At 41.5% G+C, this 21,100-nt stretch overlaps 1 long non-coding RNA gene and 1 other non-coding gene across 2 annotated transcripts; both read left to right on the top strand.

Annotated features, from left to right (window-relative positions):
- The first annotated feature begins 7,025 nt into the window (after positions 1–7,025).
- On the top strand, positions 7,026–10,088 carry LOC115366721 (uncharacterized). The gene is made up of 3 exons (XR_003928857.1): positions 7,026–7,068; positions 9,070–9,154; positions 9,432–10,088. It is a non-coding gene; the product is annotated as an uncharacterized LOC115366721 (long non-coding RNA).
- A 10,482-nt stretch (positions 10,089–20,570) lies between these two features.
- trnal-uag (transfer RNA leucine (anticodon UAG)) lies at positions 20,571–20,652 on the top strand. Its single transcript has one exon. It is a non-coding gene; the product is annotated as a tRNA-Leu (tRNA).
- The last annotated feature ends 448 nt before the right edge of the window (positions 20,653–21,100 follow it).

Genomic DNA, 21,100 nt, shown 5'->3' with positions numbered 1-21,100 from the left:
AATATTATATATAAATATATATATATTAAAAAAATATTATATATATGTACTTTCATACATAAAAGAAAAAGAAAATGAAATAAAGAAAACATTAAAAAAGGTTAATAATTAGGGTTGAGTTTTGTTTATTTTTTTTTGTTTTTGTTTTGTTTTTTGTTTTTTTGCCAAATGGATTGAAGCTCTCGAGGTTGTTACTGTAAGTCTCCCAGCCAGAGCGGCCCCTGGTTGAACTGGGGCCCTGAGCAAAGTTTGTTATTACACTCCCACACAGGCACAAAATCAGCTCACAACAAAATGCCATTTAATATAACAATCTTTATTGATAAGAACAAACTATATCTGAAATGAAAAATAAATTAGATCATCAATTAATAGCTTAATTAAAAGTTTTACTTTTTTTTTCTAAAACAACATACCCACCTTTTTTCCCTCTTGCTAGCGCCGAGTTCAAATTGTGTGTCATCTCTTCACCTGCACTTGCGCCCGACTCTGAGCAGTGATTGGTCAGATGTTGACTGTCAATCATTACAGCAATACATGCGGTCTATGACAGGCCTCAGCTGACGACTCTGCGTTTCCAGGTCTCGAGAGTGATGGCTTGGAGGCCTTGCAAGCTGCTCACACCGGGGCCACTGAGGTGTACCACAGTGTGTGAGGCCCCCAGTGCAACATGAGGCCCTACACACAGCGTGTGTTCTGCGGTCAGGGAGGGGCAAAACTCTGCTCCCATCCCAGCACACACAGAGAGGGCAGTCACTGCTACACTCATCACATTCATTCAATGATACTTGAACATTGCTCACATCATGCGAGACGGCTCAGTGATGATCTAAAAATATGGGGCTGAGATGAGAATCTGCAAGCCCCAGGATGAGAGTTTTACCCTGTAGGCATGTTTAGTCCTATCTCTGGATGTTTATCTGTAGTCGTACATAGCTCCAAGAATGGTAATAGGCTGTAAGCTGTGTGTCCTGGAAACTCTGTTTGAGATCATAACTAAGAAAAAAAAATGGATAGGGAATTGAGAGAAGTATTTATAGATACATACAGATAAATTAAAACATTGAAAGCAATGCACAGACTGGCTGACAGACACAGTGAGTTAAGAGAGAGAAAGATTGAGAAATAGATACAGGCAGGGGGAGAATAAGAAAGACACAAACACACTGACTGAGGCAACACATTTGTCTGTTTCACCTAGTTTGTGTGTGTGGCTGAGTGAGACGGACAGATTCACCATACACACACACACACACACACACACACACATATACACACAAAGCGTTTGAGACAAGACATTCATCTATCTGTCCCATTGTGAATCTAGCTGAGCGAGATATCGGCATCTCTCCATTTAGCTTCAGCCATAGTTGAGACCAAGATAGCATCTGCCCTTTTCTGGAGGCCGGCACAAATCCATAGAGCGCTGTGACAATTATCGACAATCAATGTCTATTTACCTGCCATTCACAGTGACTGAATGCTGCTGTCTGAATAAGGCCAATGTCTGTCTCAGGTTTCTGAATAAGAGGCTAGGAGTGTGTATGTGGGGGTGGAAGGTCTCATAATGTTGTATAATGCAATTATCACAGTGGAGTCATATCTATTCTTTTGTAATTGTTTAATAAACTTTTATTATTCCATTTATTATTCCATTTTTAAATGGAAGACAGTTGTGTGTTACATTATGAAAGATGAGCTAGCACATAGTGAAATTTCTGTGTTGAAACCATTTAGAAAAAGAGCACAAAGCCTCAATGCTAGTGGAAATCCTCTGAAATTACCATCATTTTACAACCATCAATTTCATGACAGCTTATTATTATGTCTTTATTATAAATATCAGTATGTAACAATGACAGCAATAGTCCTGTTACTGGTAAATATTTGGAATCAGATATAGTGGAAAATTTCATAGCATTTAGCTCCACTGTCCACCACATTTCTGTTCCAATAAAAATAAAGAAATAATAATAATAATAATAATAAAAAGCCTGAACTGCTCTCTTTGTCTTGTGGTTCAGCTTCCTCTCTCAGCTTTGGTAACATTCATGGCATTAAAGCTACATTATATAATTGTGTTTAAATCTTTAAGGAGCTAAGACAAGGCAGACATGTGGGCTTATTTCGTGATAGGCTACCATGAGCCTTAAAGGGATGGTACATCGAATTAAAAACAGGGATTTTCTTGTTGTGTTAATCTTGTGTGTTAATCTTGAATACAATTTTCAACATCCACCAAGATTTGAGAGTTCCTTAAAGACGATATTTAAGTAATTAGGGCTGCATTTTCTATAGTAATCCAACAGTTGAGTTGAGAAAGTCCACGACTGATGCCATTACCAGCTGAATCTTTACACTGAAGCGCTCTGACCTCACCTCTTCTGGCTCCAGGAGGATAACAGGTGCAACTGAAGGATCAATCAAAAGGGGGCGGGATCAATATAAACAGGTCGTATTCTGATTGGATGGCACTCACTGTTGACTCAGGAGAGGACAACTGATTCTGGTATGGATCTGATTCAGTTTGGATGGAAGGATGGAAAGCTTCAGATTTGTTTCATGATGTTTTTTTGTTTGTTTGTTTGTTTTTTACACCCGCTGATGATAATAAAAACATTTAAATGAAAAAGTTAGGTTTTCATTTACCTTCCTTTAATACTCTGCTGCTGATCAGCAACAGGTTGGTTGAGGGCGAGGGAAAAGGTTGTGTTTGGGTAACAGGACGGCTGAGAGTTTGACACAGCATACGTTGCACACCTGAACAATAGAGACAATTTAGAGACAAATTACATTAAGTGAACCTATGCCTCAGCATTATACTATCATGCTGCATTTTAATCCTTTGCACCAGCAGCAGCATCACTAATGTCTTCTTCTGGGAATTTAGCTTTTGTAAACTTTGTGTCCAGATGTTATCTGCCAGTGTTATTGGTCACCAGTACACAGTGAACATTTTTCCTGCTGTAAGCACAGGGTCCTGGATCCTGTCCTGCCTTATAGTTCCACTGCAGCTGGCCAATTTCCCACTACAGTTGAAAAAGTTCAACTTCTCTGGCAAATGCCTCTTCATTTCAGTAGACAGAGCAAAGCTGCATTCATCTCACTATGTTTGCCTCCACTTTGCATGCATTTATTCTGGTGCTAATATATATATATATATATATATATACACTATATTACCAAAAGTATTCGCTCACCCATTCAAATGATCAGAATCAGGTGTCCTAATCACTTGGCCTGGCCACAGGTGTATAAAATCAAGCACTCAGGCATACAGACTGTGAAACAAGACATTTGTGAAAGAATGGGCCGCTCTCAGGAGCTCAGTGAATTCCAGCGTGGAACTGTCATAGGATGCCACCTGTGCAACAAATCCAGTCGTGAAATTTCCTCGCTCCTAAATATTCCACAGTCAACTGTCAGCTCTATTATAACAAAATGGAAGCGTTTGGGAACAACAGCAACTCAGCCACGAAGTGGTAGGCCACGTAAAGTGACGGAGAGGGGTCAGCGGATGCTGAAGCGCATAGTGCAAAGAGGTCGCCGACTTTCTGCACAGTCAATTGCTACAGAGCTACAAACTTCATGTGACCTTCAGATTAGCCCAAGTACAGTACGCAGAGAGCTTCATGGAATGGGTTTCCATGGCCGAGCAGCTGCAGCCAAGCCACACATCACCAAGTGCAATGCAAAGCGTCGGATGCAATGGTGTAAAGCACGCCACCACTGGCCTCTAGAGCAGTGGAGACGCGTTCTCTGGAGTGATGAATCACGCTTTTCCATCTGGCAATCTGATGGACGAGTCTGGGTTTGGAGGTTGCCAGGAGAACGGTAAATTTCAGACTGCATTGTGCCGACTGTGAAATTTGGTGGAGGAGGAATTATGGTGTGGGGTTGTTTTTCAGGAGCTGGCCTTGGCCCCTTAGTTCCAGTGAAAGGAACTTTGAATGCTTCAGGATACCAAAACATTTTGGACAATTCCATGCTCCCAACCTTGTGGGAACAGTTTGGAGCGGGCCCCTTCCTCTTCCAACATGACTGTGCACCAGTGCACAAAGCAAGGTCCATAAAGACATGGATGACAGAGTCTGGTGTGGATGAACTTGACTGGCCTGCACAGAGTCCTGACCTGAACCCGATAGAACACCTTTGGGATGAATTAGAGCGGAGACTGAGAGCCAGGTCTTCTCGACCAACATCAGTGTGTGACCTCACCAATGCGCTTTTGGAAGAATGGTCAAAAATTCCTATAAACACTCTCCTCAACCTTGTGGACAGTCTTCCCAGAAGAGTTGAAGCTGTCCCTGCTAAAAAAACCAGCATAGACCAGCATGGATTCTTTGCTGGTCTATGCTGGTTAATGCTGGTTAGTGCTGGTCTGATGCTGGTGTAGCTGGTGGACCAGCATGGAAATGCTGGTGGATGCTGGTGGACCAGCATGGGATGTTGTTGGACCAGCATCCCATGCTGGTGACCAGCATGGGATGTTGTTGGACCAGCATGGGATGTTGTTGGACCAGCATCCCATGCTGGTGACCAGCATCCCCCAGCAAACATGCCCCAGTGGGGCCCACGCAGGCTTTTTGTGGGCACTGTGGGCTAGGGCCAGCCCAGACCAAACCTACACCGGCCCAGTGCTGGCTTGCCCAGGCAAGGCCCAGAGCTCTGAGCTCACCACGGGCTCTCCGTAAGCAGCCCATAATAGTGGATTGCCCACAGAAAGCCCATGTTGGCCCAGTGTGGGCCAGCCCATTTGGGTCCAGAGCAAGTTTTGTACCTTTGGGCCCATGCTGGTTTTGTGCAGGCAGCCCAAAGTCATTTCCCACGCTTTGGCGGCTTTTTTTTTTTTTTTTTTTTTAAATGTAATTTGAAATTCAGAGAGAGACTGCATTTATAGCCTCTGCACAGAATGCATAAAAAATCCATTATTTGAATTGGATTGTGTCTACACATGATCACTTAAAAACTCATCAACAAATATTATTTTTTGTTTTTAACAAGAAAAGCCTATAATTTTTAATAGATAATATAATAGATAATAGATGTTTTAAAAGGTTTAGCAGGGTTCAAAATTAACAGTTTACCATTTTTTTGGTCAATAGACCTCATTTACATAAAATTATACCTCATTTTTTAGTTAAAAAAAAAAAAAAGCAGAAATTCTGAATTATTTTGACAATAGTTAAACTCAGGCATATAAATGGATGGATTATCGCAGACTGGTATATGTGAAAATGAAATGAAATCATTTCAAGTGTTTGGACCACCACCCAGCACCACCCAGTGATGGGCAGATCAAATTGACCAGGGAATATCACAGGAGGGGAGAAACTGAAAAAAAAATATATATAAATAAATTATATATATATATATATATATATATATATATATATATATATATATATATATATATATATATCCATAATTCAATGCAAGTAGTGATCATCAATTTTATTTGAAGTGAGTGTAACAGAGAACCATCTGCCATTTTCAGGCAGTTATATGGAAGAAAATATAATTTTAAATATAAAAGAAAAGTGAACACGGGTCAGTTTGACTCAAAGACCACAGAATAGTTAACTATTAACATTTAACATAATCAATTTAGCCAAAGCTTCCAAACACATAGTGTCGTCGATCATTGGACTTACAGTGGCAGATGAAGACGGACTCCTGGCTAACGAGCTAAACACCGGTGATGCGCATCGCTTTTTTCCCCTTTTTTCACCGGAGAGCAAGTCCAGGCGCTGTTTACAACCAGTGAGTGGCAGCGGGAACGGCCAATCACACATTAGCAAGAAACGGCAGAGCCAATCGAAGAGCTTGTGGGCGGTCTCAAGGGAAACAGGCTTCAGCTTGAGCGGCCGTTTTCCGCTGGGTCCCAGTGCTTGACCGGTCTCCATTTAATATAGCGTAACATTGTTTTTGGACAGTAAAAACTGCAGGGGACCAAAACTGCCTTTTGAAAAAGTGGAGGGGACATGTCCTCCCTGCCATAGACATAATATACGTAGACGCCTCATGACGTGCTGGAACGTGAGCAGCGTCGCCGCCATATTGGATGGGTCTCTTCACTCTAGGCTAGCACCAGAGTCAACCAGAGTCAATGGAGAGCTAGCAAAAATGCCGGTATTTTGTGCAGCTTATAATTGCAATAACCGGCACAGGATTTAAACCAGATCGCGTGGGATTACCTTTCAGAAGTAAGACTGAACAATAATTTTGGTTATTTTACCATTTATAATATTATATCATCATTACTTACGTGTAACGTTATTACAGCAGGAACTGGTACTCTCTCTCTCTCTCTCTCTCTCTTTGACTCTTGCTGTTTTTTTTTTCTTTTTCTTTTTAAAGGTTTCCCAGTGATACGTGCTTGAGGAGGCAGTGGGAAGTTGCTATAAGACGGGAGGTTTTTGTTGCGACCAAGTCGTCAAAGCTCTGTACTGAGCACTTCAAGCCTGATGATTTTGACAGGACAGGTCAGACTGTCAGTGATGTCCTCTGTGTGTGTGTGTGTGAGTGAGAGAGAGAGAAAGAGAGAGAAATAAATTCAAATGAACAATCAAACTTGTTTCTTTTTTAAATTATAAAATTAATTCATTTATACATGTATCTATATGCCATACCATATGTTTTTGTTATAATACAACGTCTTTCAGCATGAAAGTACGTATTTTTAATGTGTGACTGCATCCTGTATCATAACTGAAACTCTGCTGTTTGTAACAAACCAAACCCTGGGAAAATCGGGTAAAAATTCGGGGAGTTATGGATTATTAAAGTTGGGGATACAGTAGAAATAAATGCAGTGGGAGCGCATTAGAGACCCATCCAAGATGGCGGCCGGCTGCTACGTCAGCTCCAATAGGCAGCGGCAGCCTATGAGGCGTCTACGTATATTATGTCTATGCTCCCTGCCCCCTCCCCAAATTACGTCCGTGCTTGGAACTATTTTCTGCTGAAGAGGTGCCATATATCACTACGCACTTGAGCCTCTTCACATCCCCACCGGAACAGAACGCGACCGTTACTTCTTCTGGCTGAAGGTGGTATTTTGCCGAGGTGAGTTTTAATTGTAATGTTTCATCTTAAAGTTTAATGTTACAGCAAATATTGTCATAGTGTGTGTTCTCCTGGGATTGTATTTGAGTATGGTTTTAGTTAATTCAGACCATTAGCCATTTTTTCGAACGTTGACGAATGTTAGCTATCTTTGTCAGCTACCAAACCTTGACGTTGACGGTTGGCTTAGCTTAAACTTCACTCAGCGAAAAATAAATATAAGGTTGGGCTAGTGGTCCCTATCATCCTGTTTCTCATATTCCTCATGTCCGATTACCACAGTGGCCTGCGAGAGTATTTAATTTTCTGACAACAGTCGGGGCTCCAAACTGCGACCAGATCGTGGCATTTTTGAGACAGCGCCAATATTTTCACAGCTTCTCTCGCAAAGCACGCGCGTCGTTGTGCGTGGAATTTGCCGACGTTTTTCTTTTACTATAATTTTAATAATCCATGTTGAGGGGGAGAGAGTTCACCTGTCTGAGTGTGTGCGTGAGGAAGGCTGAGGGTCCGGGAATGATTTGTCAGCTGCGTGGGTCACACCACCTACACTCCTCGGTGTGGGTCTGTGCCTTTTTCAGCTAACGTCACAGTCTCTCCGTATGTACTATGTTTCTGCGGATAGGAGACAGAGGGGGCATTTGTTAAACATGGCCTTACACCCTCTACTTACTCAAGTCCACTTTGTTTGCGCCGGTTTGCGCATCCTCACGGCACTTCACGGTTTACTCATGCTAGTCGTGGAGGGTCCACAGTGTAAAACGGAGTTCAGTACGTGTAAGAGTGAGGAGGCAAGCACAGTGGAGAAACTCAGCGAGAGAAATGTATTGTGTACCAAGTAGGCTACTGTACGTTAAAGGCTACTGTACGTTAAAATAGACTATTAGAAGTCAGGGCTTAACGTACACAGCTTTTTTTCTGGCTAAAAATGAAGTGATACTTGGAGGCCGGTGTCTGATGCGTGTAAGTGACTTGTAATGGGCAGCATGGTGGTCAGTATTAGCAGAGATAATATTACCAAGCAGCTGTTTTTTTTCCAGAACTACCAGTCAGTTTTTAAATGACTGCATTCATCAGAAATAGTTTTCTTTTCATCAGTAGCTACTTCCCATGTGAACTGTTATGGATTTGGATTATTTTTATGGACTTAAGTCAGAGCGAGTAGATGAGTCTGTTTGCTAGGGGGAAAAAAAACACTTGTCAGGCTGACCATTGAGCGCTGATAAAAGTGATAAAAGAAAAAATTTCCTGAAGCATTTAGCCTCAATAAAGTGTGATGAACAAAAGACAAAATTTAAAATTATGGGTTATTAAACCGTGACTTTAAAATCAGGACATCAGTGAAAACAGACAATACTAATAATCAAAAATATGAACGTTTCTTTTCAGTAAAACTTATTTGTGTGCCTCTGCCTGACACAGTGCACAGTTTAAATACTGCATGCAGGTTTTTATTCAGTGCAGATGTTTGTTGATCAGGTAACAGTACAGAGAGAGAAACTCAGATGGCTATGAGCCTAATATTACAGCACTGATGTGCTCAGACACAAACAGCTATTGAACTGACTGACAGCTGATCCAGATGTGATCAGGTCCGAACGACACCTCCCTAAAACTCCTTCCCTTCATAACCGCTAGTTCCTGGACATTTTTAGACATAAAAAAAATGTCGGCAAATTTACAAGTTGCACACGTGCAAGTGGTTGCCAAATATGCTTGCGCTGTCTCAAGGGTCGCTGCAAAAAGCGACCATTTGGTCGCAGTCTGGAGCCCTGTACAACAAATGACAACAAATGACACACCCAAATATGCTCATAATGTCAAATGTTATCTTCAAACAAACAATGTGAATTCTAGAATAAACAGATACTGTAACGTGCTTTTATTGTCTTTCACAAGGAAAATTACCCACGTCTTGGCCTTCTTTCTCTACTCTCCTTCTCTCTCACTCCATCCCTCTGTTTCTCTCCCTCTTTGTTCCCACCCTACTCTCTCTTCCAGGACAGAGACAGAAAACCAAGAAGTACAGACAGAAGAGGAGTTGATCTTGACTTCCTGGTTTGTGACACAGAGTAGAGAGATTAAGGTATATCTCTCTCACACTCAAGCACACACACACAAAGAAGGAATACATCCACTCTGTCAGCATATTTAACATGATATTCACTGCTACGCTGTCTAAGTGATTGAACATGGTGCGCAACTCTGGAAATAGAAAATTAATATGTGGAGGACAGTGTTGATATTGTGGCGGCCCGCCAAAAATAAATGACTGTTTGGTAACACTGGTATTAGAAATAGCATATAGATACTGCTCACTACACACATTATTTTATATAGGCCCCTTTACTTTTATGTTTCAGAGGCTGTAAGAAAATGCTCCCTCCAGCCAAGTCCTCAGGATTCTGAAGTTGAGGATGAGATTAAGGTGTGGCTACGGAATTCAAGAGACAGCGGGTGGACGAATGGAGCGCTAGCAAGAGACTTTGGGGGAAGAGTGAGCTTTGCCAATCAATACATCACCTCAATTGAAGTATGGACATGTTAGCAGCACACAAGAATATATTTTCAGCATCAGAGGTCAGAGTTTTTGCAGTTTTTGCTTTTTCTTTGTTTGAAGTATGGGCTGAAAAATGTGTCACTAGTAACTGAATTTGAATCATTCATATTTGAATTTTGACTACAGTTCCTCTCATGTTCCGTTGACCATGTTTAGTAGGAAGAGCTAGGGGGTCACGAACAATAGATATCAATAGATCACCAGGTGATTTCACTGATTACCTCACCTTGTATCAGAAAGGAGGAACCAATCAGTGAAATCACCTGGTGGAGGTTTCGGTTGGAATGAAAACCTGCAGCCTCTTGGCCCTCCATGGCACCAGTTTGACAACCCTGTCTTAAATGAATAAGGCTGCAATGTGCAGAGTAGAGCATTTTTCATTCAGTGTAATGTGTTTGTATTTAATAAATGAATTGATTGGAATCCTTTTGACTATTGTACATTTTTGACAATGCATACATCAATGACCACATCCATTTCAGATGTATGGAACTCCCAAAAGAAACTACACTACTAGCTGAAATACATTTATGTGTGGAACTGATTTATTGTTTTAGATTATTAGGGGGATTTAACTGCAAAATCAGTGTGGGCCTAGCGAGGGCGCCCTCTAGCCAGCCCTAAGTGGGCCAGTGCAGGCTTCCTTAGGGGTTAATGAGGACTGCCCATGTGGGACCAGCACTGAGGGGCCAACATTTTGCCAATGAGCAAATTCTCAGGGGACCTGCGCGGGCAGCCCACTGGGGGCCCTTAAGGCTGCCCTAAGTGGGCTTGTAAAGGGCCACTGCAGGCCTGTTTGCTGGGCCGGCATCCCATGCTGGTTATGCTGGTCACCAGCATGGGATGCTGGACCAGCATAACCAGCATGGAATGCTGGTGACCAGCATAACCAGCATGGGATGCTGGTCACCAGCACCAAAACACAACATATGCTGGTTTTGCTGGTATAATCAGCATACCCCATGCTGGTTTTGCTGGTGACCAGCCTTGCTGGTCTATGCTGGTTTTTCTAGCAGGGGTAATAGCTGCAAAAGGTGGACCGACATCATATTGAACTCTATGGGTTAGGAATGGGATGGCACTTCAGTTCATAGTATGAGTAAAGGCAGGTGAGCGAAAACTTTTGGTAATATAGTGTATATATATATATATATATATATATATACAGTACAGGCCAAAAGTTTGGACACACCTTCTCATTCAATGCGTTTTCTTTATTTTCATGACTATTTACATTGTAGATTCTCACTGAAGGAATCAATACTATGAATGAACACATGTGGAGTTATGTACTTAACAAAAAAAGGTGAAATAACTGAAAACATGTTTTATATTCTAGTTTCTTCAAAATAGCCACCCTTTGCTCTGATTACTGCTTTGCACACTCTTGGCATTCTCTCCATGAGCTTCAAGAGGTAGTCACCTGAAATGGTTTTCACTTCACAGGTGTGCCTTATCAGGGTTAATTAGTGGAGTTTCTTGCTTTATCAATGGGGTTGGGTCCATCAGTTGTGTTGTGCAGAAGTCAGGTTACTACACAGCCGACAGCCCTATTGGACAGCTGTTAAAATTCATATTATGGCAAGAACCAATCAGCTAACTAAAGAAAAACGAGTGGCCATCATTACTTTAAGAAATGAAGGTCAGTCAGTCCGGAAAATTGCAAAAAATTTAAATGTGTCCCCAAGTGGAGTCGCAAAAACCATCAAGCGCTACAACGAAACTGGCACACATGAGGACCAATCCAGGAAAGGAAGACCAAGAGTCACCTCTGCTTCTGAGGACAAGTTCATCCGAGTCACCAGCCTCAGAAATCACAAGTTAACAGCAACTCAGATCAGAGACCAGATAAATGCCACACAGAGTTCTAGCAGCAGACCCATCTCTAGAACAACTGTTAAGAGGAGACTGCGCCAATCAGGCCTTCATGGTCAAATAGCTGCTAGGAAACCACTGCTAAGGAGAGGCAACAAGCGGAAGAGATTTGTTTGGGCCAAGAAACACAAGGAATGGACATTAGACCAGTGGAAATCTGTGCTTTGGTCTGATGAGTCCAAATTTGAGATCTTTGGTTCCAACCGTCGTGTCTTTGTGAGACGTAGGAAAGGTGAACGGATGGATTCCACATGCCTGGTTCCCACTGTGAAGCATGGAGGAGGAGGTGTGATGGTGTGGGGGTGTTTTGCTGGTGACACTGTTGGGGATTTATTCAAAATTGAAGGCACACTGAACCAGCATGGCTACCACAGCATCCTGCAGTAATATGCCATCCCATCCGGTTTGCGTTTAGTTGGACCGTCATTTATTTTTCAACAGGACAATGAGCCCAAACACACCTCCAGGCTGTGTAAGGGCTATTTGACCAACAAGGAGAGTGATGGAGTGCTGCGGCAGATGACCTGGCCTCCACAGTCACCGGACCTGAACCCAATCGAGATGGTTTGGGGTGAGCTGGACCGCAGAGTGAAGGCAAAGGGGCCAACAAGTGCTGAACACCTCTGGGAACTCCTTCAAGACTGTTGGAAAACCATTTCAGGTGACTACCTCTTGAAGCTCATCGAGAGAACGCCAAGAGTGTGCAAAGCAGTAATCAGAGCAAAGGGTGGCTATTTTGAAGAAACTAGAATATAAAACATGTTTTCAGTTATTTCACCTTTTTTTGTTAAGTACATAACTCCACATGTGTTCATTCATAGTTTTGATTCCTTCAGTGAGAATCTACAATGTAAATAGTCATGAAAATAAAGAAAACGCATTGAATGAGAAGGTGTGTCCAAACTTTTGGCCTGTACTGTATATATATTCTTGCTGAGCAGTGGGTGATGGTGCTATAAAGGACAATTGAGACAAAATACATGCTTGAAGTGAAAACCACTGAAAGCTTGATCTTGTTTGGTACTGTTCTGAACCAACAGGTTTGATACTGAATCTATTGTCTTGTCTTCAAATAGATGTGAAGAACCATTTGAAATTCATTTGGTTCCTCAAACAGTGATGTGTAAAGGAGCATTTCAGTCAAAATTCAAATTTGAAAAATGCTCAAGTATTCTGATGAAGAATGTCTTTTGATATGTGGGAGAGAGTTTTGGGTAATGTTTTAATGAGGTGGATCTTTTTTTAAATGACATGTCTTGGAAGAAGTTGAATGAGCATGTGTGTGTGCGTGCATGTGCATGTGCATGTGCATGTGCGTGTGTGCCTGTCTGTGTGTCTGTGTGTGTGTGTTAACACTGGTGAATGCAGTGATACAGCCAAATGCACAGTTATGCAAAGGAAACACAAAACCAGAGAAACACACATAGGACAGCAGACATACACACACACACACACACACACACACACACACACACACTCACAAACACACACACATACAGGTCTTCTCTTCAGTGAAAAGTGCTGCTGGCATAAACAAACCAACACACAAAGTACAGGGAGGAGTAATGCACAGGCATGAAAACGGGACACTGACTATGTTTGACAGAGCAGGGAATGTGAATGTATGTGCACGTGTGTGAGTGTGTGTGTGAACCTGCTGTGAGTGCAATTGAGATTCTAAGGTCACAAGCCTCGTAGAAATACTTCAGACTATAGACACCCCTCTGAGAACACAGATACACACACACACATAAGCAAACATGCGCACACACACACAACACAAAAGTGGTTTCTTTTCTAAAACTACACCAAGCCAGCAGACAAATCTCCACAAATAGGCCAAAGAAAAGAAAAGGAAAAGGAAAGGATGACCTAAGTGGAAAGAGTGGAAGAGGAGGGGAGTTTAAAGAAAAGAGTAAATGGAGATATGAAAGAGAAGGAGTAGAAATAATAGGTAGGAGAGGCAGGACAGGAGAGGAGGTGAGTGAAGGGGGAGAGAGCAACTGAATGAATGAATGAATGTTTAATCCACCTAGCAGGGGACAGCGAGCATATCACAGATGATGATGCACAGGAGGAGGCTGAGCTCAACGTCAACCCAAGCAAGCAAAAACCTTCCATAATATGGTATTATTAAACTTTGGAAACTTTAGAACTGTTATTAAATGATGCAGGTAGCAACTACGGATGATTAATTTCAACTTTATTTTTCATAGTTACACAGGTGTTCAAATGTGAAACAATTTGTTTCCAGGCAGTGACCCTCATTTAGCAATACACTCATAAATCTGCATACATATTTCAATATAAAATATTATGAACAAATGACCACATTCATTAACCATTCAGAAGCATCTGATTTTAAAGTGTGCATTTTGATGAATTCCAATCACATGTAAGTGGGAAGTGGGACTGTAATGATTATGAACTGACATAATGGCTATGCCTCAGAAATGTCATATCAGGTAAAGAACAACTACATTCATAATGTTCTGCACCAAATTTGCATTAAAGAGAGTGGAAAAGAAGGATTTCGTTGACACAGAAACTGAGGTAATACCCAGTGCTGTTGAAACCAAATAAAGAAATAGTGTTCTGCAGCAAGAGCAGTGGGACCACAGCTCAAAAAATATGGCATAAGAAAGGAGAGCAAGTGAATGGCACTACACCTTTGCAGAGAACTGTGCAAGAAGTTAACAGAAACTGTTTGAAACTGTTCACTGTGTAACTTTAACAGTGCACCACCACCACACAAAGGGATGTGAAGGCCAGGGGTGGCCACGAAGCAGCTGCTGGCACACTCTTCCAACCCACAGCGGTGCCATCACTGCGTATGAGTCAGCGTCTGGCATTGTTCCACCACAATCTCAGGTATATCATCACACTCAAACTTCTCTCTTTAACAAGGCTAACAATCAGCATTTGGAGAATCCAGCCAGTAATCAGCGATGGGGGAAACATCACCACTACTGTCCTACATAACAGCTTGGAGGGGTTGGTGAGATATATATATATATATATATATATATATATATATTTTTTTTTTTTTTAAATGGATGAACTATCCCCTTAATATATGTATTTCTTAATGCTGTGTAATAATTCAAAGTAGTAAAAATGATGTGAGTTGGTGACATGCATTGTACACCTGCTCTGAGTCTGCTGTAAATTTAATTTTGCCATTCAAAACCGGAGAAGACAAAAACCTGACCATACAGGATTTACAAACAAATACATCTCAAATTGTTTAATAAAATTGTATGATTTTTCTTTTTTTCTTTTTATTTAACCTTTATTTATCCAGGTGAGTCTCACCAAAAATCTCTTTTCCAACAGTGACCCCACCGTGAACAACCATAACCTGAACACACATCAGTAAGAATGCAAACATAACTACATAACAATTGCATGAATGAAAATATATATATTAAGAGTATGTCAGAGGCAGTATGCTGAGACAAAGAAATAACAGCAAAAATATAAAAGTAAGGACCAACATATGATATGTACAAACAGCCAACGAAAAAAGTATAACAGCATAGAGACTATTAAAAATGATTTGTGTTCTTTTTTCAATCTATATGCTGACAAAAATGTAAAAATTAATACATAAATAAGTAAATAAAAATTTAAAATCCTTTTATTCAATCAGTCTCCCACTCTTTAACCAGTTCCTGAGTCATTTCCCTGCATAACTGAATTAAATGAATAAATAAACCAGATAAATACCTTGATTTATCAAATATTTCATGGAAAAAGCAGCTATGACTACTGTATAAAATAGATTAGAGTGACTCAAGGTTCACTTCTCTCAAAACTGGTAGAGCTGCAGGCTTTGTGGTACACGGCCTTACTAACCTGCATGATTTCGGTTTATTTTCGTCTTTACAGCACAGTGGGGTAGATTGGAGATGACAGCAGCATGTTGCAGAAATGATTACACTAACTTCTATGCTGTTTCTTGAGGCAGATTGAGGGTTGATGCTGCACAAATGCAGATAAGATGACTATAACTCCAATTTTGATGATTTGTTTGTATTGGATCTGAAGGAAGAGAGCATTCCAGGACCCTGAGGCTCAAGAAACTGGTTTAAAAAAAAAAAAAAAAAAAAAAAAAAAAAGATGAGCTTTTAAAGGCAATGTAAATTAAGGGCTGCTTGTCTGAAATCCTAAAATTTGACTTTTTGAAGGTGCTAGGTTTTATTCTGACACTACCACGTATTATAATTTATATGATACAACCACTGTGCTTTGATTTAGGACAGTTTTGGAGCTGGTTAATGTTTGAAGTGTCACTTGCCAGTGTAATCTCAGTGGCCGTTCAACTGGCAAATGACACTTAAAAGGCACAAAGAGGAAAGAATATGAAAATGTGACATTAGAAAGCAGCTCACAGTGGGCTATCACTTGTGGCAGCGCTGATCACTGAAACTTTTCATTTGGCGGTGACATTGTTGGTGAAAATCCTACATGTGGCTTGGGACCTGAATGAGTCACAAGCCTGTAACTGATGAGTCCCCACATGACAACAGCGGCATAAGTTATAGGTCCCAGGATGGTACCATGCCCTACTGACCCCCACTCAAGGCTAAGAAGGCTCTCTCTCTCTCTCTCGCTCTCCCTCACACTCTCTCACACACACACACACACACACACACACACACACACACACACACACACATTCTAGAATGATCTACTGGTCCCAGGACAAGAAGGTAGACCTTCAGGCTGTCACCATGGCCCATTGACCCTGCCTCAAGGCTCACAAGAATATCAACCTCCAAGGCTAATGCGTACGTTCATGCACACACACACACACACACACACACACACACCTGAGCACACATAACATGCGCAGACATACACACTTACTCACAGAGAAACACAGGTGCATAAACACACACACACACACACCTGGACACACAGGTGCATAAACACAGAAATGTGCACACACTGGGACACACATATGCAGACACATACACACAGAGAGAGGGAAACAGGTGCATTAATATTTGCACACCTGGACACCCAGATGCATGAGCACACACGCACAAAGCTGGACACCCAGATGCACACACACTAACATATGCATACATCCAGTTGCAGATATAGTCATGCACATGCGGCATGTAAGCGCCCTTTATCTGTACCACTTTCTGCCAGCCTTGAGACAGCGCCTGTATGATCAATGTAAGGGACACACACACATGTACAATTTGTACACCTAGTGGCACCAATTCTTCCTCGTCTTTCTTTCTTTCTTTCTTTCTTTCTTTCACTCAGCCTCCAGCTACTGGATTTTTGACCATCAAGCCAAGCCATCCTCTCTTTTTTTCCTGTCTCTCGCCATCCCTCTCTCTCCGACTCACTCTGTCTCTCCACAGTGGTGGGTAATTAAAGCGGTCAGGGCCATTCCATTACCCGGGGGGTGGGAGACTTATTCAAAGGCTGCCGAGATCAAAATGAAAAGCAATTAGCGCCGGGGTTCTGTCCTTTTATAATGCAGGGAGAGCCGGCCTGCTTATTGCTTGGCCTCTGTCTTTTTATAATGCAGAGAGAGCTTGCTGGCAGGCTTAGGTTGGAATGGGGTTAAAGTAGAATAGTAGGGAATACACGTAAGAAGTGAAGACCTGTCTATATTTAAGTGTCAGAGAAGAGAATTTGAAGGCCTGTGAGTATAAAAAGGAAGGGAAAGTCAAGTTTAGCTAGTTAAGTAAGACTTTGTGAAGTCACTTCAGCCTGAGCCAAACCAAAGTGGAACATGAAGAAAACAACAAAATAAATGAATCCATCAGTGGAATAAATATCACATCAAAAAAGCATTAAGAAGTACATATTAAAATATACAAAAAATTCCAAAAATCCATGTATGGCGATGACGTTCCTTTTAAATGTATGTTTAGTCAACACAATATAAATTTGCAGATAAATTGTGAAAGGGGTTGCATCATTCTGCACCTGTGGACAGGCATAACAAGACCCTGACCAAAAATTTGTACAGGCGTAGAAAGATACCCTTTATGGCCACTGAACAACTATCGATTGGCTGTGTGATAGCATTTAAAAGTGGCTAGAATTTGAACACACACATCTCGTGTCCCATTTCATGCATGTCCAATTTCAAACAAATGAGGTATTGGAGAAGTTAACTTGATGGTGAAAAAACAATTTGTGGAACCAACCTATAACTGCTATGTTTATGTGACTTTGTATGAAGATGAAGAGTGCTGTTGAAAGGAAAGGGCAGGAGAAGAAGAGGGATGAAGAATCTGACTAATTAATCATGTAATCAAATGGGTAGCTGCTTTGCTTTCTTGCAGCATTGTGAATTATGAAGACTGTCTGACATTTAGTGCTTGGTGATCAATATCGCTGACCACTGACCCACATCAAGTCATTGGATTTTCACCAACCGAAGAGCTACAATGCACATAATTCTCCTCTCCTGCTAAAAAAATATTGGTAGCAAGAAGGCAATGATTGAGAAGACGCTAAACAAATGGATTAGCATGACCTAAAGAATCTGTAGGTCATTCAAGCTGCAGGAAGACGTTCTTCGGGACTGCACTGACTAAAATGACTGTTCAATTTCAAGACTCACGTGATTGTAGCTACACAAATAATGGACACCTGCCATTTCACAATTGCAGCACTCAAGATAATATACTAATATGATTCATTCAGGGTAGTTATATAATCTCAAGTATTAACATTACAAGTGACAGGTAGTCGATTTTTTTATTATTATTATTATTACAATAACATGAATATATTTTTTGTGGTTCCCTTGTTGTTATGTTAAACTGCATGGAGTACAAAACCAGACAGTAAGCAGACTATTAATCTGTACACAAACAACTCAGTATACAAAATAAATACAGTTGTACCTCAGTTTAAATCAAATAAGATTAGGGGCTATTAGACTGACATTCGGCAAATACGGCTACCTGTTAGTGGTGGGTGATATGACGATATATATCGTAGGTACGATAGAAAAATGTCTATCACGTCATTTCTCTTCTATCGTTTCTATCGCCATTTCATCAATTCAAGCAAATTTTCACAGTGTAGGCTAATGTGAATGTATTATTGTTGTCACTGGCTGCCAATATGCACTCAGATTATGAAACAAACAAGAATAAAAAATTATTTTCACAAAGAAGATACCATTCTGTGGACTCTCCGTTTCTGGTTTTGCGACTGTACGCTGCTTTACGTTATTCAAGTGGTACCACACACGCGGGAATACAACACACAACACACGCAGGCAAGCAGAGACATGAAAACATGGAGGAGGAAGAAGGCTTAGAAAATGCATCATTCTTGCAATCACAACCGACACCGACAGAGCCCCAGGAAGCCCAATCGAAAAGAGGGGGTACGTCTGTGGTTTGGCTACATTTTGGGTTCAAGGCATCTGACATGGAGCAGAAAACCGTGATATGCAAACTATGCCACAAGACCGTTCCCTCGCCTGATGCCTACACAACAAACCTCTTCTATCACCTGCAGAAGAAACACGAGAGGGAGCACACAGATGTTTAAAAGTTGCGTGTCAACAAAGAAAGAAGTGAAACAGCTGGGCCAAGTCGGGCGAAGAAATGCTACTACACTCAGCAGAAGCTGCAGGGGTCTTCTGAGGCACACCATATGAGAAAAATTCATGACGCCATAAACAACTCAATGATGGCGTTATGCGTTTGCTATGTAAAGGCGGTCTCCCGACTGATCTGGTTGACAAGCCAGTCTTCCGAGAGCTCATGGAACTAGCCGATCCATGGTACAAAATGCCAAGTCGCGAGCACTTCAGTCGAGTCGAGGTGCCTCGTTTATACATCGAATGCCAGACTGAAGTAGAGAAGGAAATCAACCGTGTGGCATATTATTCCCTGACAACTGACCTGTGGATGAGCCGATTTTTTTCATATCGCCCACCCCTACTACCTATTATGGAAAATGCTTTTTGTTTGTTTGTTTGTTTTTTTATTATTATTATTTTTTCAGCTACAACCGCTGGTGTACTAGCACACACCCAGTATCAGCGATCAGAGAAACATCACATCAAACATCACAGCTGCTACCTAACAAAACAGAAAAAGACCGACTTCACAACAAAACAAATCTGTGTTTAGTCCAGTTCCTTTTAGTTACAACAACCACCTATTTTTAAATTCCCAACTGTTACAGAACAGTGAAGTCATTGTTTCCATTGTTCCGAGTCTTTACTCTTTGTTTCTGAGGCCTCACTCTTGCATCTGTTAATTACACTTTGTTAATGTTGAATTTTATTTTACACCAAGAGAAAATAAAAGAAAAGCCTAATCCCCCCAGTCCCCACTTGATCACAGTCCAATTACGACTTGACTCAGGCCTAAAAAAGCCTCCTTTACAGAGGTGTACAAACCTGACAGGGCCAGTGGGGCTTGGGATCATGGACACACCTGGGCCAGGCTGGGGTCCTTCTTTATTGATAGGGTTCGGGTTAGGGCTCAGGCTCTTGTACATTTTGTTTTCAGAGGAACTTTTATTGTACATATGAAAGAAACATTTATATTATATCATATTATATTTACTGTTTGACTTTAGTGAGTGTTTTCACCATGATCCAGCTGCGTCATGCGAGGTTTCGTGTTTTAGTCAGTGCACCATTGTTATTATATTTTCTTATAATAATTATATGAGTTATGATGATGAGACATTTGGATGACTTATCTTTCCTTAATGTGCCACCATGTTACTTATCAGTCACCTGCTGTCCCAGGGGTCTAATGGATAAGGCCTCTTAAGCCAGGAATTGTCAGTCAGTCAGTCACCCCATCTGGGGTGACCGACCGACAGCAGAGTGGCGCAGAGGAAGCGTGCTGGGCCCATAACCCAGAGGTCGATGGATCGAAACCATCCTCTGCTAGGTGTAAACTTTTCCAAACACAAGGTTCCACAATCAGTCCTTCATTCTTCTCTCATCGCCCTCACCTGTGCTGTTCTCCTTGAAAATGTCAAATTACTTGTTTGAGTCATTGTGATTGGATGTACCGGTACTCATACCCGTGCCAGCATCAGCGAATGTGGTAGTGTGGCCAAGTGGTCTAAGGCGCTGGATTTAGGCTCCAGTCTCTCAGGAGGCGTGGGTTCAAATCCCACCACTGCCATATGACTCATTATTGCCTTTGATCTTGCATTCTCATTGCTTCTTAAAGAGCTTTGAAGGCCATTTTAGTAGAGATGTGCGATCTGGAGAAGTCCAACCCCTCGTTGATACGTTCTCCATGACTTCCTCATTAACTGTGGGACAGTCCAAGGCTGCATTCCAAATCGCATACTTCGCATACTTTTTTCTTTTAGTATGTACTGCAACTGCCCTTACAAAGTATGTAGTGTAGTATGCAGTATACATGCGTATGCATACTATTGGGACACACTACATACGTTATCCCTGAACTCCGACCCTCACTTCCACCGCCGTCCGCAGCGCCACATTTGAATTTTGTTGTCAAAATGCCGGTGCTATTTCATACTTCGGAGATGTGGCAAATCACCTCTCACTGAGCTCGCCAGAGACGTGCACGTGCACACCGTCGGAGGTGCAGAAGAGCTCTG

Source organism: Myripristis murdjan, chromosome 10, assembly GCF_902150065.1.
Source record: "Myripristis murdjan chromosome 10, fMyrMur1.1, whole genome shotgun sequence".
Classification (NCBI taxonomy): domain Eukaryota; kingdom Metazoa; phylum Chordata; class Actinopteri; order Holocentriformes; family Holocentridae; genus Myripristis; species Myripristis murdjan.
This window is presented reverse-complemented; position numbering and strand designations above follow the sequence as displayed.